This window comes from Elephas maximus, chromosome 7 (genome assembly GCF_024166365.1).
Source record: "Elephas maximus indicus isolate mEleMax1 chromosome 7, mEleMax1 primary haplotype, whole genome shotgun sequence".
NCBI lineage: Eukaryota > Metazoa > Chordata > Mammalia > Proboscidea > Elephantidae > Elephas > Elephas maximus.
In genome coordinates this window covers 13,272,603-13,296,512 of record NC_064825.1, presented here as the reverse complement: position 1 = coordinate 13,296,512, position 23,910 = coordinate 13,272,603, and positions in this window count along the sequence as shown.

The following is a 23,910-nucleotide window of genomic DNA, read 5'->3' as shown; positions in this document are numbered from 1 at the left end:
GAAAACATTTTATTATTCATCCACCTTAATGATGTTTATTGAGAAAACTTCACGCCAGATGATTTCCTTCTGCATGTCTACCTGTCAGGCACAGGACTTGAAAACTATGAATTTCACAACATTTTGACCAGGGCCAACAACAGAAAAGAAAACCCAGTCCATTGTGCTCTCATCATCCCACTCTGAGAGGTGCGCCAGTGCCAGGGGACTCTGTTGGACATGCAGTGGTTTTTAGAGGAAATGAACATTTCTTCCTGCGGTTCTTTTTTAAATAGGAGAGGTGTGAGAAAACAGTCTTGTTAGTGGGAAAAATGCAGGTTGCTTGGGTGGGTCATCTCAACTTGTAAACCAGTTATTTACATGAATTTGGCTTGGAATGGCAACTGTTCGACACCCAGAGACCTTGTGGCCCATGAAATATTGCAGCCTTGCCTCCAAAGAGAGCAAGTCCCTGGTCCCATGAAAAGCTGAGTTTGAGTATGTACCCTCACACTAGAAGAAGTGGAGAGGAGGGACTCATTTCATCTTACTTGTTTGCCGTCCAAGAAAAAACCCATTGTGATCGAGTCGATTCCAACTCATAGCAACCTGATAGGACAGAGTAGAACTGCCCCATAGGGTTTCCAAAGAGTGGCTGGTAGATTCAAACTGCTGACCTTTTAGTTAGTAGCTGAGCTCTTAACCGCTGCGCCACCAGGGCTCCTGGTTGTTTTCCAGGTCAGCCAAAATTAGCTTCCAGGATTAACTACAAACAATTTAATTCTTTACAACATGCGGATTTACAGTTGTTAGCTACCTCCGGTGGTTAAAGATGGTTCCGAGAGAGATGGAGTCCTTTGGCTCTCTATTCTAACTCTTTCTGTGACGATTCTTGTCAATGTGAACCTAAAAAGTGGTTGTTTTCAGAGTTCCCTTAGAACCTCTTGGCAGTTGCATCTAGGTATTCTAGGTTAAAAAGGCAATCTTGGCTTGCAGTAAGTCTTTTCCATTAGCAGAGCCTGCCCTTAAAAAAAAAAAGGTGCTTTCTGCATCAGATGCCTAGGTCTCCTACCCTGTCCTCCTGGCAGATTTCTCTGCCTCACCCTCTCCTGTGGATCTCTCACTACAGAGACTATTTTTATTCATCTGTGGGTTCTCTAGCACAGTAGTTGGCAAATAGTAGGTGATCAATCAATGACTGTTGAAAAGGATGAATTCTCATCCAAGTGTACTTTCACCAGTGTTATCTCATCAGAAAGGGCTCAAGCATTTAAGTTGGACTAAATTGCACATTAAATTTCTTCATAGGTAGTGAAAGAAAACAGCATTGATGGGAGCTATGGGATTACTTAAGGAGACCTGGTGGTGCAATGGTTAAGCACTCAGCTGCTAACCCAAAGTTTGGAGGTTCAAACCAGGGCTTCGAACTGGTTCATCTGTTTCAAGCCCCTCCTAAGAATTTGCATTTCCACCCTAGATATACTGAATCAAAATCTACTGTTTAACAAGATCCCCAGGTGATTCTTATGATAAGGTGAATCACCTGTGGACTTGTTGAAAGGGATTCTGATTTAGTATATTTGGGGTAGAAACACAAATTATTATCAGGGGATCAAACTGAAATGAACTGGTTGGAAGCCCTAGTTAAAACTATCAAGAAAATCAAGTATGTAACTGCCTTAACAGTATAGATAGTATAGGTGGTAGTTGCCTTTTGAGAGTGAGAATATTTTCATTGGGAAATGCTTTGTGGGAAACTTCAAAGTAGTGGCATTGTTCTCCTTATCTGCAAGGTTGTTATATAGGTGTTTTCGTTTATTTTTTTGTTTTATCTACTCTTCTATATAATAGTAATATTCCACAATAAATAAAGAAAAACTAATCAAAAATAAACAATGAAATTAGGAATGTTAAGTACCTAGCAGAGAAAATTACCAGAATAGATACTAGTTTCAAAGCTGAAAAAAGAATCTCAAGTTGTATATAATGACATTTTATGTGTGAAGTCCGTTGTAAGAATTAAGGAGAAATAATTTCAACTATTTTGTTGGGAAAACCGGAAGTAAATCATTTTTAATGATTTGAACTTTGGAGAGAAAATGGTGACAACTGGGGCCTTATTTGTGAGGTGTATTTATTTTATGCCCATTATTTCAGCATAATTATTAGCAGTACCCATTCGTTCTCAAAGTGTCCTTATTTGAACAATAAATTATATGTCCAATTTTAGCATGCTTTTGTTAGACACCTAAAACATTAGGGGAAAAAAACTGGCTTTTCCTATGATGAATTCTAGTCTCTGCAAGAAGATTTTCCAACTGAGTGAATACTGCATGGTGTATTCATATGTACATGGTTTTGAAAAAAACATTCTGCATTTCCAAAGCCTCAGCATTTCTTTTTTATTACAAGCTTTTTCCTTTCTCCCATCTAAAAGGCTTTTCCTAATTTAATGGTTTCACTAAAATTAATCACTGTGAGCGCTTATGTTCAATCCTGCCAAAAAACAAGCTGGTTTCTCAATGAAAACAATGGAAAGGGGCCCAGAAACTCACTGCAAAGCCCAAAACTTGATGATCAAATACCCAATACATGCCACCCCACTTGCTTTTAAATCTAAATGTCATTTTCAAAGTTTTTCTGATAATCAATGAAAATTGAAATCATGCAACAGAAGTCCATTTTATTCATTATGGGACTAGAAAAGGGGTCAGGGAGGGAGCAAAGAGTCAAAGCACAAAGAAGAATAAAAACCTGTGCTTATTTTCTTCTAACTTGAGCTTCCTAAGTAAAATCTCCAAGTAAAACAGTGGGAACATCAAAGTGTTCTCACATAGTCACAACCTCCTCTTCTCCATCCCACTCCTGGGAAGGAAAAAGCTATAAAGCCTTCAGATCAGATTGAAATAACTCAGCAAAATATATTAATACTCACCTAATTCTTAGACCCTCAGGATAAACTCCCATTGACGTCAGCAGGAGATTTCTCTTGCAGACAGTTGTGAATTTGTCTCTGTATGTTTCAACTGTGTTATTTAGAGTCTTGCCATTTTAGGATGGAGCTCAAAGGCCTTACCTACCAGTGCTAAGAAGTGGGCACTGAGAACCCAAACCTCCAGATGCAAAGACTCCCTCCTGGCTGTTTGTGGAAGATACCGCTTGAATTGTATGTGTAAATGGGAAAATAGGATGAGAGTTTGCCTGATCACAGGAGCTGCTTCTTTTGTGGTCACTGTTAAGATTGTGAGCACTGGCCAATAGAAAAGATGTTCTGACTAAGGAGCCAAAAGTCCATGCGGCCTCTCTCAAGCTGTGTCTGCACATACAGACTGATCTGAGGTTGGAATACTAGTTAACTTCAGACAAAAACCCAGCTACCAAACCTGTTGCCGTCAAGTCGATTCCAACTCATAGCAACCCTACAGGACAGAGTAGGACTGCCCCGAAGGCTTTCCAAGGAGCTGCTGGTGGATTTGAACTGCCAACCTTTTGATTAGCAGCCAAGCTCTTAACCACTGTGCCATAGACCTTTCTATAAATAAGATCAGCCCAGGATCACTGGTTGTAAGGAACAAAAGCCCACTTAGGACAGCTTAAGTCAAGGGAAATTTATTTTAGGCGAAAACAGGCAACTTCGCAGGCACTTTAGAACAAGAAATGAAATAGAGCCAAGCCTCAATGGAACAGACACTAGGACAGGTGCAAGGTCACTCTTTCTGTGTTTCCAAAACATGAGAACCCCCTTTGCTTCTTTCTTTTCTCTCGTTTACCTTCATGTGGTTCCACAGAACCATCCCTAACTCCACTTGCCCTGAAATTTCAATTCAATTGTCCACTCTCACCTTAGAGTTCCTGTGTCTGAAAGTGCAACTTCTGAAGAAAGAGTCTGACTATAACCCAGTCTATGCACTGGTTCTTCTTGTGTTGGTGTTCAACCTTAGCCAAGTCATCTAACAGTGAGGAGTTGCTTCCTACAAGAGGGACTGTAAATGTGGTAAATTCAGGAAAAGGCATAGTGGACTGTACGGGTGCCCCTAAAATGTCTACTATAAGGAGTTTGTATAAATTATTTAATATTATTATACTCCAGACGGACCCATGTATAGATGCCCAAAGTGCTGACCCTCCTCTTGTCTTCCAGGTCAATATGAAATTCAGAAATTAGATAAACAACTTTTAAATAACAATGTGGAAACCACAATGGGAGTTTTTACACTTCCGCAATAGAATTGTATTAAAAAAACTGGAATGATTTCTGCACAGGTCAAGCCATTCTTTTGCCAAAGGCTTCTGAGGTTGGATTGCTCCCATTGCTCTTATTCCCCAAAAGAACATTTATACATTTGTAAGATGTTTCTGTTTAACACTAGTCCTCCAGAATCTGCAGTGAAGAATTGCTTATGCATTACATTAATCGTAGCAAAAATGCATTTGACTTTTGCTAGCAAATGCCAAGATTTCCAAAACATGATACGTTTATGTCTTACTGAGCCTCTCGGAATGTATTTCAAGAGCCAATGGGGTGATGAAATCTTAATCAGCTTTGGGATGCTGTCTTTCTATAGCTTTGATCTCAGCTTTTAGCTCATTTTTCTCCAAAGTTAGGATATTTAGTTTATTTTCTCTCAATTAAAAGAAAAACATGTATTAGTTATTTTTTTCTATCATTTCAAAGTCAGTTTTTGCAAGAACTATATATGCTGATCCTATGTTTACCACTAGAGGATTACAAAGGGATTATCTTCTGCATTTACAGGAAGGAAAAAAAAACTGCTTTTCTTAATGAATTTAGAAGGAAGATGAAGAAAAGTTAACAATGTAATAAAAAAAAAATAGATCTGCTCTTCATGCCGTATTGTCTTGGCTTTATTGCACAAAATCAAGAAATTGGGAGTACTTTTTATCAGTTTCTGAGAGTACACAATTATCATTTTATTTTTTATGCTTTTCAAGCTTTAAGTATCACCATTTAGCAGCGACAATGAAACTTAATTTAGCAATTTATTTATTTTTAACTAATTTGACTAGTGCCTCAAAAACTCATTCTCTGATATAGACGGGAAACTGGCAAGATCATTTAGTGGCTAAATTTCCAGCCCAGTGAGGTTACCTGTGGTTAAGCTCTGCTAACTCAGCTCTGGGCACAGGAATACCCGGCCTTATAGAGGTAACTTTGCCCACTGAGTGTCTCCTGGCTGTGACATACTATACCTGTCACTTGATGAACATCTGTGGCAGGTAACACTGAAGAAAATATCAACTCTTAGGGGCAGACTTTTTTTTTTTTAAGAAAGTAGTAGGTTGATGGATGTAGCTCTATTCATTTGTTTATTTATGCAGCAGTTTAATCAATAATGAAGCTATTCACTTAACAAGTATTTATTGACCATCTACTACAGATGTGATAATCGTTCTGCTAGAATAGGGCATACAGAAGTAAACCAAAAAGATATGGCTGGTCCCTACTTAAGCTCGGTGGACAAGATAATTACAGAAATAATTTTCCTGTGAAAAGTCACAAGAAGTTGTGAAATAGTATAGGAAGAGGACTTAGATTGAGGATAACAGGATGACTTTATGAGGGAATAATATTTAGGCAAAGAAACGAATATTAAGCAAGAAGATCATGAGGCAGAAAGAAACATTTTATGTTTGGGGAACTGAAAGAAGATCAGAGTGCCTGGCCATAGAGTATTGGGCAAAGTGGCTCAAAAGGAGATCTGAGGGGATGGGAGAGACGTAGATAGGGGCCACTGTAATCTGGAATCATAGACCACATTAAGAGTTTGGGGCCTGATATATGGGAAGCAGTTTACATGTTCTGAGCCGGGGGTGATATGATGTGATTTGTTTTTAATAATATCTCTGGAATGAATTAGAATCAAGAGCGGAGTAGAGAGGCCAGTAAGATGACCTCAATTAGAGTGAAGTCAGTGGAGATAAGAGAAGTGGGTTTATTCAAGACATGTTTGAGAGATTTTTCCAATCTTTCAGCTATTGTTTATGTGTTTTGAGGGAACTACAGCAAGCCCCAAGTTTTGAGCTTAAGCAGTTGGCTGGATTGTGGTGCTATTTACAGAGATGGGGAAGATTGGAGTGATAAAGTTTGAGATGAATGCGGGCTAATCAATATAATCTCAGAGTGAAATCTAAGCTGGAATCAAATTTCAGGTAACATTGGCCTTTAAAAGGTATTTGAAATCACTGGTTTGAATGAGGTCATCTAAACCATGTATGTAGACAGAGAAAAGTACACAAGATCATCTCCTGAGGACTCACTGCATATAGTTTGGTACAGGAGTAGTAGCCAGCCAAATAAACTAAGGGCTGACAAGAAAAAAGTGGGAGATTTACCCCCAGGAGTTTATGGTGTTAGGGAAGGCAAGAGACAAAAGTGTTTAAAACAGAGGGTTTTTGTCAATTATGTTAAATGTTGCAGAAAGGTTAAATAAGAGGGGGATTAAGAAGATTTCATTAGACTGGAAATATGAAAGTCATTGGTGATCATTGTGAGAATGTTGTTGTTATTGTTGTTAGGTTCCTTGGAGTCGATTTTGACTCAAAGCAACCCCAGTGACAGAGTAGAACTTTCCCATAGGGTTTTCTAGGCTATAAATCTTTCCAGGAGCAGATTGGCAGATTTTCCCCCCACAGAGCCACTGGGTGGCTTCAAACCAGGGCTCCTACTGTGAGAACAGTTCTGGTGTAATGGCATGGTAGAATCCATATTTGAGTTGGTCAAATGAATCAAAGGTAAAAAAGTATAAAAAAAGTATAGGCATGTTTTATAGACTTTTTTGCATGTGTGATATTTGACTGACAGGAAGCAGAATAATAGGAGGGTAATTGAAGCTAATGTGTATTAATGACTCACCAAAGATGAAACAGGTCTAGAATGAGTCACATCAGTAGCTTCTTAGACAATAAATTTGTCTCTATACCCAGTACCCTAGATATTATATAACAAAGTTTTTCATCCTCACCTCTTATGGAAAATTGCTGTTGATATGTGCATTTGGAGATAAGGTTTTCAAGAATGCAACTCATGGAGGAGGGAATCAGTCCCTGGAGAAGGACATCAAGCTTGGTAGAGGGTCAGCAAAAAAGAGGAAGACCCTCAATGAGATGGATTGACACAGTGGCTGCGACAATGGGCTCTAGCATAGCAAGAATTGTAAGGATGGCTCAGGACTCGATGGCACCCAACAACAACAACATCCCCCATCATGACAACCTGCCGTCCTGGATCTTGTTTGGACCGCTTTTGAGCACCTGCTCTGATCCTCTAGTGTCACAGTGTCCAGGCTTCCTTTGGTCTGGACACACCCATAGAGGTTAAGAGCTGGAGCTCTGAGCAGTGACAGATGTGGATATGAATGTCATTCATATAGGCCTGTGTATCCTTGGGCATATTAGGTCTCCATGCATAGGCCTTTTCCTTGTAAATAGGACATAATATCCCTACCTCTTGGGTGGTTGTATTGAATGAAATGCTGTCTACAAATATTTACCTGGAACAGAGGAAGTTCTGAATTAATGGTAGCCACTAATGATGCAAGTGGTTTGTGATTGGCTGCTAACCCAAAGGTTGGCAGTTTAAACCCACCTAGTACTACCACAGAAGAAAGGCCTGGTGATCAGCTACCATAAAAATTACAGCCAAGAAAACCCTATGAAGAAGTTCTACTCTGTAACAAATAGGGTCACCATGAGTTGGAACCAACTTGATGACGATGGGTTTGGTTTCTGTTTTTATGCTTAATCAAAACTCTGGCAAACCCTTAACTAACTTCATTTCCCTTTTCATGTTTGTGATTTAGTTTGTGTTGTTAAACCTGCTGAAGTCTAAATAATGTTTTAAAAAGTGATTTTTCTTTTATCTCTCTCTCTCATATCTTTGTACTAAAAATTAGAGATTTAAAAGAGTAGCCTGACCTGATGATGGTTTTATCACCTAACTCGCTTTGCAAATAGGAGAAAAGCTTCTTCATACAAGGATCATTGGCCATTCAAGTACTTTGGCCATGTGGCATTTACGAACTATCGTGAAATTACATTCACCACTCATCTGTCAGTTTGTTGTATTGTGGTGGCTTGCATGTTGCTGTGATGCTGGAAGCTATGCCATCAGTATTTCAAATACCAGAAGGGTGACCCACGGTGGACAGGTTTCAGCAGAGCTTCCAGGCAAAGAAAGGCTAGCAAGAAGGACATGAGAGTCTACTTCTGAAAAAAATTGGCCAGTGAAAACTTTATGAATAGCAGTAGAACATTGTCTGATATAGTGGTGGAAAATGAGCCCCTTGGGTTGGAAGACACTCAAAGTACAACTGAGAAAGAGCTGCCTCCTCAAAGCAGAGTTGACCTTAGTGACGTGGATGACCTTAACAAACTGTAAGAGAGAGTACTGATCAAAGATTAAGTTGTGTGATCAAAGCTCCCCAGAATGTCAAAAACAAATACTGGATTATTCTGCTGCATTCTTCCCCCAGCTCCCAGAATCCACTTTACTTTAGTACCAACTAAATGTTAGACTAGCTCTCTCCAATGGAAACATAATGCAAGTCACATGTGTAATTTTTAAAAGTTCTTAAAATTTTAAATGTGAAATTAATTTTAATAATATATTTTATTTAACTCAATATATCCAGAATATTATCATTTCAATGTATAATCAATATAAAAACTATTAATATATTATATTATTCATATTCCTTTTTTTATAGCAAGTCTTGGAAATCTGGTGCGTGTTTATGCTTACTGTACATATTATTTCAAATGTTAAATTTTCATGGTTTAAGGGAAGTAGAGTTTTACCAAAACAATAAAGTTGTGTATAATTGAAAATATGTTATATTGCTTCAGTTTTTAAATTTAAATTTATTAAAATTAAATAAAATAAAAAATTCTGTACCTCAGTTGCACTAATAACCACATTTCAATTGGACAAAGCCAAATCTAACTAGTGGCTGCCATATTAGACAGCATAGGTAGAGACATATCCCACTAACTCCCACCTGCAGTACTTGATTGCCCTCCAATTTCTTAACCATGGGACACTATAAAGAGTATAAATTTAAGGCTAAGTCCATACTTAATGCCTTCTGTTGGATTAAGAAGAGCCCTATCTTAGTTATCTAGTACTGCTAGAACAGATATACCACAAGTGGATGACTTTAACAAAGAGAAATTTATTCTCTCACAGTTTAAGGGGCTAGAAGTCCGAATTCAGGGTGCCAGCTCCAGGAGAAGACTTTCTCTCTCTGTCAGCTCTGAAGGAAGGTCCTTGTCATCATTCTTCCCCTGGTCTAGGAGCTTTTCAGTGCGGGAACCCCGGGGTCCAAAGGACACGTTTTTTCCCGGCGCTGCTTTCTTAGTGGTATGAGGTCCCCATATCTCTCTGCTTGCTTCTCTCTTATATCGTTAAAGAAATTGGCTTAAAACACAACCTAATCTTGTAGACTGAGTCTCATCAACATAACTACTACTAGTCCCATCTCATTAACATCGTAAAGATAGGATTTACAACACATAGGAAAATCACATCAGATGACAAAGTGGTGGACGACCACACAATACTGGGAATCATGGCCTAGCCAATTTGACAGATATTTTGGGAGGGCACAATTCAATCCACGACAAGCTCCTTCTTGGTGATCCCATAGTTCTCAGTGCTTATACCTTTTAAAGCATTTACTTCACTGTGCTCTAATAATTGATTGATTTGTTACTCTCTTTAACTCACTACAAGATCTTTTAGGGCACAAATCATGTCTTTATTTTATTCACCAGTGAATCCCTAACATCTAGCACATACCTGCACACTATAGCAGGTGTTCAATAAACAAATGTTGAAGGAATAAAAGAATAAATTGATTTTAAAATATTATTATAATCCTGAGATAAACAACGTTTGGTCGAAACAGTTCCATACGGTTCTTAGTTTGGTAGTACTCAATTTACAATGGTCTTATCGATATTCAATGGTGAGTCTAACCTCTAGTTTATTTTTTCACTTTTCACTGAAACTATATTAATGTTAGGAAAACTTTCTTTTCAGCAGCTGCTTCCAGCCCTTAGAAAGTCAGTCTGCAGTTCAGATAAAGAAACGCTCTGATTGATAGCAAGAGACTACCCTGCAGTCCTATCGGTTGAGAGCAGGAGTTTTATTTCTGCCTTAAAGTCAGGCTGAAATCCAGTGTTAGAGAGAGAAGAAGGCTTCGGCATAATTCATATAAGTGAGAGGACCAAGAAAGAATGGTCAGGAAAGAAGGCCCAGGGGTCAGTGCAGTGTTCAGAGAGAAGATGCTACGATGGGAGAGAAGGGTGCTTGCTCAAATTCACAAAGAAAATAGACCACCAAAGTGAGAAGAAAAGAAAGAAAAAACCCTCAAGAGACAGCTTCAGCAGATGGGTAGTCAAAGCCAGAAGCACAAGTCTTAACAGAGATGTTGGGAGAGTATGTGCTCAAAGTTTCACCCTGGGCCCTATTCCTGAGGCTCTCAAAGACCCACTGGTACACATTACTACACCCAAAACTCCTTCCTGAGGAAAGCTTGACAAAGGGAGTAAAGAGCCACATCAGGTCTCAAGACTCAAGGTTATAAAGGGTGACCGTTGATTGACAGTTTGACTGAAATAAAGGGAGACAATAAGCCATGCACTAAAATATGTGCTTTGAAAGTCATTTTTATAAATCTCAAAGGCACACATTATACCAAAGATTCAGCTCTGACTGGTCCAGCCGCAGAGTGACAGTAAGGCCTGTGGCAAACAGAGCATGCAAAGGATGGTTTACTCTGTGGAGAGGCAGGGAATCCCTGGGTGGCACAATGGTTAAGCACTGAACAACTAACCCTAGAGGTTGATGGTTTCAACCCACCCAGAGGCACCTTACAAGAAAGGCCTGGTGATCTATTTCAGAAAGATCACAGCTATGAGCACCCTATGGAGTACAGTTCTACTCTGAAACACAGAGGGTCACCATGAGTTGGAATCTACTCAACAACAGTTGTTTTATTTTAAGGAGATATTAATTGAAAGGCACACTGGAATGATAAACACAGTTGGGAATTGTCCCAGGCAAACCAGGACAGAAGTTACCCTGAGAGTGCTATCACCAAAAAATCTGCACTTTCTTGACTGGAGCCACAAACTGAGTAGGACAAATGTAGATCAGGTCAGTGTTGCTGGTTGCTGTCTGGTCACTGAAGTGGTCCTAGGATTGCAACCAAAACATCCTAAGAATTGGCTTTTGAATTAAACATTCTGTTTTATCCAGATGGTGCTCCTCTTAAGGCAAAAAAAAAAAAAAAAAAATCCAGGCTTTATCAGATATGCCCAAGAGAGCCATGTTTATTCAGTCCAAAGCTATGTTCAGTAAGAGTCAGAAACTGGAGGCAGAGAACAGGGAGAACTAGTAATAAATTGCTGTGACTTCATCCAAGCAAAAGGTCACCTCTTTTGGAAGTGGCGATGCTGTGTATTTCTGTTTGGATAATGACATCTATTTCTCTAAGATTTATTTTGTGTGTCCAATATGCCAAGTGCTAGATAAAAGGGGCATAAAATGAATAAGACATACCTTTTTGTTTGATTAAGTCAGGGTACAGCATACAATGGAACATCATACAGATATTTAAAACAATGGATTGATATGTTAAAATGTTCAGAATGGTGTTAAATATATTAAACAGTAAGCTTCAGATCAATTTGCATGCTATCTCAAGTATTGTAAATCTTTGTGTTATTGCTGTTAGGTGCCATCAAGTGGATTCCAACTCACAGTGACCCTATCTATGTACAACAGAATGAAACATTGCCCTGTCCTGTGCCATCCTCCCAATCATTGTTATGCTTGAGCCCATTGTTGCAGCCCCTGTGTCAATCCATCTCACCAAGAGTCTTCCTCTTTTTTGCTGACCCTCTACCATAAGCATAGAAATTTTTTGGTAGCATATATATGAATCTGTTACTGATTACATCTGGAGAGCAGAGTTGGGCCGGAGATAGAAAGGACAGAGAGATTTACATTCACTAAATACACAGTCACTGTGAGTTGGAATGGACTCAACAGCAAAGGGTTTGGGTTTTAAATATGATTTATAATTGGTCCAGAAGAGGTCAGTGAATTCGCAGTCTCGTTACAAAAGAGACAAGTAAAAACAAGTGCAATAAAGCATTCTAGATGCTATAATAGAAATATGCATAGGATATAAAGAAAGGAGTTGTTATGGGTTGAATGCGTCTCCTATGACGATATGTTGAAGTTCTAACCCTCAATACCTATGAATATGACCTTATTTGGAAATGAGGTCTTTGCAGATGGAATTAGCTAACATGAGATCATACTGGAGTAGGGTGGGCCCTAATCCAGTATGACTGGTGTCCTTATAAGAAGAGACAAAGAAAGAGACACACAGGGAAGACGGAGGCAGAGACTGAAGTTAGGTTGCCACAAGCCCAGAAATGCCTGTGGCTGCCAGAAGCTGGAAGAGACAAGGAAAGATCTTCCCCCAGAGCCTTCAGAAGATTCATGGCCCTGCTGACACCTTGGTTTCAGACTTTTATTCTCCAGAACCACAAAAGAATAAATGTATTTTGTTTTAAACCACCCAGTTTGACTTAGGAATCTAATACTGGAGTGTTTGGTTTTATATGGAATGGTCAGATGACTTTTTAGGGGAACTGAGGCATGAACTAAGTTTTGAAAAATGGGAGATAAAAAAAGGATGCAGGGGATGCAAATTTCAGGGAGAGAGAACCAGAGCTAAGAAACTCCATGGAACATTTAAGAATTTACCAGCAGATCTAGTTAGCTGAATGGTGGGGTGTGGGGGGATGCCCAAGGATAAGACTGAAGAGGGAAGTAATAATAAGCATAGCTAAAATTTAATTAATCATGTGCTAAGAGTTCTGTCATTACAAAGTTGAGGAAATTAAAATAAAGTTTCAAGAAAGGCGGAGTTGTCAACAACATCAAACAAGTACAAAAAGAATCAGCCATAAAAGAGTTCTTCGCTTTGACTATTTATTAAAAGGTCATTGGTTACCTCTGTCACTGTGTTTAGTGAGTTGAAGAATGGCAGGCATTTTGACCAACCATGGTAATGACAGATCTACAAGGTGGATGGATAACCCAGGGAGTTCAGGTCTCACGTAGGTTGAGACAGGAGACGAGATTATTATATGGCCTTTGCTCCACATTTAGACTTGAGTCATTGTTGTCAGTCTTTCTGTTAGAACCTCTACAGCCCTTGGTGGCTGAGTCTTTTATAACTTCATGAGGCTTAACAAAAGAGGCTTGGGGCATCTGGGAGAAAAGAGCCCAGGTAGTTGGGAATCTGAGGTAGCTTGGGCAAAATGGCTGCCTTGCGGGATTTTATTTTAAAATAAGTAGAGAATTGCTCAGGTTTGTCACGCTTAAACTCATTTAGTTTATTGCAAGGAAGTAATGGCACAGTAGCACACAGGTAAGACCCCAAGACATTCATTTGTTGTTGTTGTTGTTAGGTGCCATTGAGTCAGTTCTGACTCATAAAGGCCCTATATACAACAAAACAAAACACTGCCATGTCCTGCGCCATCCTCACAGTCATTGTTATGCTCTAGCCCATTGTTGCAGTCACTGTATCAATCCATCCATTGAGGGTCTTCCTCTTTTTCACTAACCCTCTACTTTACCAAGCATGATGTCTTCACCGGGGACTGACCCTCCTGACATGTCCAAAGTGTGTGAGATGTAGTCTTGCCAACCTTGCTTCTAAGAAGCATTCTGGTTGTACTTCTTCCAAGACAGATCTGTTAGTTGTTCTGGCAGTCATGGTATATTCAATATTCTTCTCCAACACAATTCAAAGGTGTCAATTCTTCTTCAATTTTCTTTATTCATTGTCCAGCTTTCACATGCATAGGAGATGATTGAAAACACCACGGCTTGGGTCAGGCACACCTTAGTCTTCAAGGTGACGTCTTTACTTTTCAACATTTTAAAGAAGTCGTGCAGCACATTTGCCCAATTCAATGTGTCTTTTGATTTCTTGACTGCTGCTTCCGTGGGTGTTGATTTTGGATCCAAGTAAAATGAAAAGACATTCATTTAGACCGGGAGAATCAAGGTAGAGTAAAGTTAATCCAACAATTAAAGTCCAAACCTTCAGGTTTTAAATGTTTACCTTGAACGAGTGTCTAGGGAGGAATGCTTGACCAGCTCAGTGGAGTTCCCTCATAGATGGGGGTCTGAGGTGAGCAGCAGGGAGCAGAGTCTCCAATAGAGCTCTGGCAAAAGCCTCAGTCTTTCCGAGGGTGTGACTCAACTGACAGAGTGTTGTTCTGCTTCTACCTTGCTTTTGTTGGAAAGCAAAAACCCAGCGTTTTTTATGGTTTAGTCCCTCTGGTTTTGCATGCTAAGGGTCTTATGAGAAGGGGGTGTGTCCAGCTCACATTGCATCAGGATAATTTACCTCATAGATTCATAATCATAGGTGCACATTTGGGTGTATTAACATAGATAAACTAAGGGCTGTGTCACACCATATCACAGCAAAGCAGTTGTCTACAAGGTAGCTGATTATAATATTAGAAGTTGTTTATGACAGAGAAGCTGTATATATATATATACACTTAATCTAACAAAAAAATATATATATCTAATCTAACCATATATATATATATATATAAAATCTCACAAATACATATACTTAGTCTAACTATAACCAAAACCGAACCAAACCCATTGCTGTTGAGTTGATTCTGACTCATAGCAACCCTCTAGTGACCCTACAGGACAGAGTAGAACTGCCCTGTATAGTTTCCAAAGAGTGCCTGGTGGATTCAAACCGCCAAAGGTAGCTCTTAGCATATATATAATGGGCTATAAGACATATATATATGCATATACATATATATGCATGTGTATATATGTATGTGTGTATGTGTATATATATATATATGTCTTACAGCCAAAAGGATTTCAGATGGCTTACCATTAGTAACGTTTATTAAACCTAGGATTGCCTTTAACTGGGAACCTGAAAAAATTATATTGAGTTCATTTGAGAGTAAAATAATAATATGAGTAAATTCAATCCATTTCGAGTGTAGAGATAAAAAGAATCTTTTATTTTCAGTGACTCTACACTCAAAATGGATTGCATTTATGTAGAACTTATTGCACAGATTAATATATTTGAAATATCCCTTTGTGATGATTTGTGAATGGCACAGTGTGACAGAAAATGTGGTTTTCATTTTGAGGTTAGACCGGCACAGGTCTGATTACCAGACTGCGACATAATAATTCTACAGCCTTAATAATCTACAGCCTTATGTAAGATATTTTAAAGTAATAAGAGCTGAGATTTATTGAGCACTTACTATACACTATTCCATTTCTATTTTGATTCTTGCAATCTGCCCCCAAAATAAGTGCTAATAATTGCATTTATAATTGAGAAAAGAGTGAGAGGTATAGAAATGTTAAATCATTTGCCTAACGTTACAAGTAAGCAGTAGAGCTGGGATTTGAACCCAGGTCTATGAGCCTCCAAAGTCCACACTGTTTAACTCAAGCTATGTACTGCAACAGTTCATGTGTCTGTTAAAACTAAAGAAACTTAAAGTTAGTCTAATAATTAAAGTCCAAAACAACACACATTATCTCAGGTTATTGTGAAGACCTGAGATAATATATGTTGTTTTTCACACGGTGAACTCTCGATAAATGTTACCCATCCCAGTGCCGTCGAGTCGATTCCAACTCATAGCAACCCCATAGGACAGAGTAGAACTGCCCTATAGAGCTTCCAAGGAGTACCAGGTGGATTCGAACTGCTGACCTTTTGATTAGCAGCTAAGTGTTTAAATTCTTATTTCTGTGAGCCACAGTAATTTAAAATAAAATAAAAAATACCCTTAGTTTGGGAATTTGCAATATTCAAGGACTTCCAAATTTACTTAGGAATAAAAGTGCATAATGCGCACAGAGTTAGTACTAAGAGATTAACAAGAACGACATATGCACTGCGGCATCAAGTATTTAATAAGGAAAAAGAGGTGGACTCACACGTTTAAATGTTTACAAATAATGAATGGTGTCTAATGTATAGATTTCTACCTAATGGCAGATTTTACCCAATGTTCAGTTTGTGCAAAATAGAGTCAGAAATCTTAATCAATTCAATAAGGAATTTCTGTGTCCTTTTAAAAATGACTTCCATTCAAGAAAATCAAAGGATGATCACAATATTTTCCTGTTAAACTTTTCAGTACTCCCAATGTGACTGTTCCTCAAACTTGACATTTTATTCTTCTTGTTTTCCTCTTTATCTTACCAATTCTATTTTAGGTGAACTCAATGAGTACACTGCATGAAAGCAAGAAACTGATAACATTTTCAAACCCATCACTTTATGCCAAATAAGAGGCAATTTGGCATATATATTTTAACTGCTGAGTCATAATTAGCATTACTGTATTTGTTTGACTTCAGAAATATGAAAGTAGTTATGGAATTGATGTATTTTATTATGCGGAAGAATTCAAAGACATCATGATTAGTGAACCATCCCAAGAATCCCATAAAGTCCTTAGGTTCAATCAACACTAAAATATCCAAACTAACTGAGAGAGCAGAGGTGTGGGACATTGCCTGGGTCCTATCTACTTCATGGCCGTGGCTTCCAGGCCCTCTGGGAGCTGCCTGTCATGCCCAATACGAAGCCTTCCCGTTTAGAATCCTGTCCCTTCTGTCTTGCCACTGCTGCCCTGTGTCTCACACAGATCGCCCTATGAGCCAGAGTAAAACCAAGCCTTATCTAAGTTTATGTCTTACTCAAGGAGTGAAAATAAGCCCAGTCTCAACCCCTGCTACAATTTTGAATTTAGTGTACACCATCCATCGAGATTTGTGTTCTTGATGGCCACTTAACCTGCTCATACTAGGGAGCTTAGTATTTGAGTATGAAGTTAGAACTTCTCTTTAAAGTTTTACCAAAGGGCTCTTTCAACTTCCAGAAGTGTAGGTATGCTTCTTTATTTTGTGGTTCCCTGTCTACCCCTGTCAGAAATCAGCATTACAAGACTATTTTTATTCTATAATTAATAACAGAAATAACCAAAGTGATTTTCAATCCTAATTTTTAGGCATTTACATATATATATGAAAATTTAAGAGCATACTTTTCAATAAAAGTTGTCCTGGTGAAATTGTAGCTGCCGCCCTAGTGATGCAGAAAGCGGTTGCGAATACTGCTCGAATAGCTTGAGAGGAGAAAAATGTTAGCATTTCAATGTTAGCTTTAGCATCTCTTCTCTGAAAGTCATGTGTATGTGAAAATCACCTAAAACGTTAAAGCATTTTCCAGTGAGTTCTAAATCATCTTAGCATTTCTCTCCTCCCTTTGTTCTTTTTCTTCTTCCCTCCTTTCCCTCCCTTCCTCCCTCCCTTCCTTCTCCTTTCTTCACTTCCTCCTTTTTTTCCTTTCTTCTCTTTTTTCACTTTCTACCTTCCTGTCTTCCTATCAGCATTTTATTGTGTGAGTGTGTTATACTAGGTGCTGTGTAGATGCAAATAAACGATAACACACAAATAAATGATAAGGCAAATTCCCATCAGTAAAGAACTCTTAATCTAACTGACCAACTGACCGTTTATTTTACTTGGTAAAAGCTGATCAAGAAAACCTTAAAATGATATTTTTAAAGTATTTGACAAATATTTGGTGCATTACTTCCATACCATGAAGAAAATAAAGAATATTTCAAGATTTTTTTTCTTCATTCTGAAGTGAATTTGTGCCAATATTTCAGAGAGCAACTATCCTTAAAGAGTTACAATTTTCTCCAAATTATAGGGTTGTTGTTAAGGGAGCAAGGAAACCAAACAACAAAAATAACCTCCTTCACACAGCTTTTGTTAGGCAATAAAGAGGTACCTGAATCAGGGAGAGACTGTTATTTTTCTATTACGTTCAGAGAGGAGAAGCTAACCTTGAAATGCTAACAGTTTTCTCCTCCCAAGCAGTATTCAGCCGTATTCAGCTACTGCTTTCTGCAGCACAAGGGTGGCAGGTTCTGATTTCATCAGGACAACTTTTATTGGAAACTACTCTCTTAACTGATATTCAAAATGGAAATGAGCTAAACCTAAGATGCCATTGATTTGCCAAAGCCAATCTTCTACTCACTAAACTCAAGTGTTACTTGTCTTTGTAATTGCAAGTTCAAGGCCTGAAGAAACAATTTTCCCACCTAGAAGCGTTAAAATAGTACTAGATCCTTATCAGGTGGGACAGTATTTGAACCCTAAATTATCATGGATCCATGTTCACTGTGCGATTTGCTCCACAGCAATGTTGGATATCAAGTGGAAAATAAATTTCGAATTTCTTTTGATACAGGTAGAGAGCATAAGTGTGGGTTCAAATTTTACTGTTCTTTCTTTAAAGACCAGTATGCTGGGATTTTTTTAAATGCATACTCCACTTAAATATGAGTGAATTGTTAGATTTTGACTATCAATTTTTTTTTTCTAGAAAAAATGTTTCTAAAAACTCAACAGTTTTTAGAGGTCTTCTTGTTATGTATGATTGGCAAGGGGACAAACATCAAGTAGAAGGATGAAGCGATGAAGTAGTCTCAGTATAAACAAGCTGATAGCGTGAGCACAATGCCAACTTTTTTATGTCTAACTTGAAATAAATAATCATGGGCGTTTATGAAGGCCAATGCTTTCACGATGCTGATCATTCTTGTCCTTTATTGCTGCTTCCTCTGAAGGAGTTAGAGCTGAAAATGGTTACTTTGGAAGAGTAATCTAAGGCTTTCTTTGGATGAATTATATAATATAGGAGTCTTCCTTGAAAAAATAGATGCAAAACAAAACCAAGAAGCATCTACCAGTGTTTGGCACAAACTTATCCAAGGGCATCCTGACCCTTTTTTACTTCAGGAAACAGAATTGAGTTTAGGTTGATAGATTTAGGACAAATTAGAAAGAAATTTTCTAAGTAAGCTAGCCTAAAACCAGCTAATAAAGCAACCTCTGATGATATGTGCATCTCTGAGCAACTTGATGATATGTATATGTGTGTATGCTAAATAATATCCAAATATTGGCATTTTAAAATAGGCATTATTATATTCATGTTGCTTTGATTGGCATATACACAGAATTTAGCAATAGTCCTTATGTGTTTTTAACACCCTGTTTCATAAAATCTAAGAAAACATAGATCAGAACACCTACTATTATTTTAGGAAACTCTAAGAAAGACACTTCGAAGATGTCACTTTAAGGACTAAGGTGGGCCTGACCCAGGCCATGGTGTTTTCAATCACCTCATATACATGCAAAAGCTGGGCAATGAATAAGGAAGGCCAAAGGAGAATTGACACCTTTGAATTACGGTGTTGGCAAAGAATATTGATTAGACTGCCAAAAGAACGAACAAATGAAAAATATGCCTTGGACGAAGTACAACCAGAATGCTCCCTAGAAGCAAGGATGTTGAGATGACTTTGTCTCACGTACTTTGAACATGTTATCAGAAGGGATCAGTCCTTAGAGGAAGACATCATGTTTGGTAAAGTAGAGTGTCAGAGAAAAAGAGGAAGATGCTCAATGAGATAGACTGACACGGTGGCTGCAACAATGGGCTCAAACATAACAACGATTGTAAGGATGGCACAGAACTGGGTGGTATTTCGTTCTGTTGTACACAGGTCATTACGAGTTGGAGCTGACTCTGGGGCACCTAACAACAACAAGAAAGACGAAACTCTGCCAAATAAAATATGACACAATGCAGAAAAGAAAATTTTGTATGATTTGTGACTTGCTCACACAAACCTCTTAAAGCCAAAAAAAAAAAAAAACCTGTTATTGTTTGGAAATTACTTTCATCTATTCTGAGGATTTGGGCAATTTTTCTTGACTTATATTGTGCTGCCTAGCATGTGTAAGGCAACTCTTTGGCATGTTTCCCACAAACAGAATGTAACACATACACAGCTTCATATATGAACAGCCTCCTATACTCCTGTCTTCCTTTCTTTGACCCTGTAAAGCACTTGGTTGGTGTTCTTCAAGAAAATGTAGAATTGTAGTCATTCTTCCACCAACCGATCCTTGTTTTATTGCTCTTCATCCTCCATGTTTTTCTGCATAAAGAGAAACTTTTTGTTTCTATACTAAAACATGGTGTTACCTGCAAAAAAATTTTAAAATAGCAATTAAATTCAACAAGAGCTGAGGTGGAGGCTGGCGACAGTGGTGGTGGCGTCATGCGGGGCTCACAGGTACCCCGGCGTCGGCCCTTGGGAGATGGGGTGAGAGGCCCTTGATGCAGCCGTGCCGCCATGTTGTCCCTTTTGGGGTCACCTTAGGCATCACCCATTCCTCATCAGGGTTTTCCTTCCGCGCACCCTGGGAGCCACCCCTGCCCAGAGGCAGGGGATTGCCCAGTTTGGCCCCAGCCTGGGCCTTGGGGGCCCCTCCCTGGCCCCAGAGCAGGTAACGGACTTGCGAGTTCTCCCTCTGGCCCCAAGGTCAACACTTCTGTCTGCTCCAGGGATGGAGCAGATAGAGCCTGGGGGCGAGAGGATGGGGAGTTTGACCACCCCCGTTCGGCCAGAGGGCCCATGTCAGGGATCCCTGCTTGTGAGAGACCTGTCACTGCCCCCAGCCACTTCAGCTGCATTTTTTTTAATCAGAAGGGGCGTGGGGAAGTGGGAGAAAAAGGGTATCCTGGCCCGGGACCCGCTTTGGGATCTGGATGATACATAGATTGACGCTCTGCTTCTAGTCGCAGGGGCTTCTCAACGCCTCAAACTTTACATCAAGCCTGGACATCTTTCCGCTTTCCTCCAATACATTTGGGGAGTGGCCCTCAAGGGCGCTGAAGGAACAGAATGCCTGGCACATGAATGGCCTGGAAAGGAAGAAGGAGGTGGGGAGATTTGCTTTTTCCTTCCTCCTTTCAGACCTTTAGTTTCCTTCCAGGCCTTCATGTCCCAACGCTACATATTGGGAAACTGGAGCCTGTCCTAGGTTCAGAAAGTATTTTATCCCTTTCAGGGAACTGCCGAGTTGGTGTTGGGAACAGTTTTCATTGGTCGGCTTGGCAGGGTCTAACCACCCCATTAGCCTTCCAGAGGGCAACAGCAAAGCTGGGTCCACAAAAAAAAAAGTTTCAGCTTAAATGCTAATGCCAGTTGTTAGCTCTTGTTTTGCTTGTTTGACTCAGAGACTAAATAATGTCAAGCAAATCTGTTAAAAGACTGGGAACGAAAGGTTGGATGGTTTCCCATGACCAGGTGAGTTCCGTATCTGAAATTGGCCTTGCTAGGGTTGCTGCCAAAAACAGTTTCACCTTTTATCTATAATCTGTTGTTTCAAAGAAGAATCTGGAAATTTGGGTTTGGTTGTCTCGTTGTTGTTGTTCTCAAGCCTGAACAAAAAAAGAAGAATAGTATTAACTATGCTAATAACTCCAGAAATATAAATAGCTAAAACCCAGTTCATATGTGTAACCAATGAAAACTATGGTACCACTGTTGCCTGGTCAACAACAACTGTAAGCTCTGTAGATTTTAAAATGTATCCTTATTTCAGAGATTTTAAAATGTACCAAAAATGTGGCTGAGAATCAATGAAAAGAATACTTATTTATTTTTATAAAAATATATATTTATATAAGAAAAATGCATACATTCCCTAAGTATAATAACAACTACTCTGGAAGTTTAAATGTACAAAGGATTAAAAAAAAAAATCAACAACAACCAAACAGAAAACCATCAGTTGCCTTCAAGTTGATACCGACTCATGGTAACTCCATGTGCGTCGGGGTAGAACTATGCTCCATAGGGTTTTCAGTGGCTGATTTTTTGGAAGTAGATAGCCAGACCTTTCTTTGGAGGTGCCTCTGGGTGGACTCAATCAAGCGCTTAACCCTACACACCACCAAGGGACTCCGTAAGGACAAGACATTAAAAAAAAAAAAAAAAAAATTCCCAGCCACCAGGGAAGTTTAGCAAGGAAAGTGCCACAGAGGAAGTGGACATCTTGAATGCTTTTTACAAACTGAAACCTACAAAGATATACCAATATAAAAAAACCAAAACCAAAACCAAACCCATTGTCATCGAGTTTATTCCAAACCACAGCAACCGTGCAGCACAAAACAGAACTGTCCCGTAGATTTTCCAAGGAACAGCTGGTGGATTTGAACTGTCAACATTTTGGTTAGTAGCCAAACGATTAACCACTCCATCGCTGGGGCTCCATATGCCTATACAAAGATGCAATCATGTATAAAACAAGTGTTGATACTTTGCTAAAAATACTGGAATGCAAAAATATTGGGGTGGAAAGGAAGAACCTGGGGGAGGCATTTTAGGTAAGTAGTAATTAACTTAGTGGTTATGAATTTTTTTTTTTTTTTAATGAATTAGTAGGGGGATAAACACAAGGAGGAAGCCTAGTCATTGCCAAAGCCAAAACTTAATCCACGTTGCTGACAAGTTGATTCCAACTCATAGCCACCCTATAGGACAGAGTAGAACTACCCCATACGATTTCCAAGGAGCAGCTGGTGGATTCAAACTGCCGTCCTTCTGATCAGCAGCCTGAGCTCTTAACCACTATACCATAAAAAAAAAAAAAATAGTCCCCTGAAAAATCACCATCTAGAGCAGGAGTCAGCCAACTTTTTCACTAAAGGGCCAGATGGTAAATATTTTAGGATTTGCTGGCCACGTACTTTTTGTTTCTTTTTTTTTTACCACCTCAAACCATTCTTAGCTCAGGGCTATACGACAACAGGCCATGGGCCAGGTTTGGCTTTCAGGCTGCAGTTTGCACATCCCTGGGTTAGATCCAAACCCAAAATCCTCTGAGAGCCAACCTCAGAGTTCTGATTCAGAAGGTCTGGGATAGAGATTGAAAATTTGCATTCCTAACAAGTTGCCAAGTTGCCAGGTGAGGCTGACGCTGCTGATCCAAGAACTACCCTTTCAACATCACTGGCTTATGGTGAGGAAGTAGAACAGATTTAGGTTAAAATCCCCACCTTTCGCTTACCATCTCTGAGGATTTAGGCAGATTATTGAACTCCACTGAAATCTCAGCTTCCTCAGGTATAGAATGGATACAGACAGAACCTCCTTTTCTGGCTTTTATGAAGTTGAAGATAATATTTGTAGAGCACTTAGCACAGTGCTAGGCACATAATAATAACTATATAAATGTTAAAAAAAAGCAAGCAAACAAACCCACTGCCATCGAGTCAATTCCAACTCATAGCAACCGTATAGGACAGAATAGAACTACCCCATAGGGTTTTCCAAGGAGCACCTGGTGGACTCAAACTACCTTTTGGTTAACAGCAAACTCTTAACCATTGCTCCACCAGGGTTTCCATTATTAATCACACCAGGTAGAAAACATTTTGGGGAGTCCAAAATGGAGTTTTTGAAAAGATTGTATTCTTCTACCCCACATTGGGAGCCTTGGTGGTGCAGTGGTTAAGAGCTTGGCTGCAAACCAAAAGGTCAGCAGTTTGAATCCACCAGGTGCTCCTTGGAAACCCTATAGTGCGGTTCTACTCTCTCCTATAGGGTCTCTATGAGTCGGAATCTACAGCAACAGGACACCACGTTGATTTATTCGGGATGAGGACAAACATCAGCAAGAAAGGTAAAAAGAAGAAAGACACAAAAGTAGCAGTGTAGGCGTCGTTGTTGTTGTTAGCTGCGGTCCAGTTGGCTCTGGACTCTTGGCGACCCCCTGAGTTACAGAGTAGAACTGCTCCATAGGCTTTTCTTGACTGTAATCTTTATGGAAACAGTTCACCACGCCTTTCTTCCTCAGAGCTGCTGTGTAGATTTTAACCTCCAACCTTAAGTTAGCAGCCGATTGCAAACCACTTG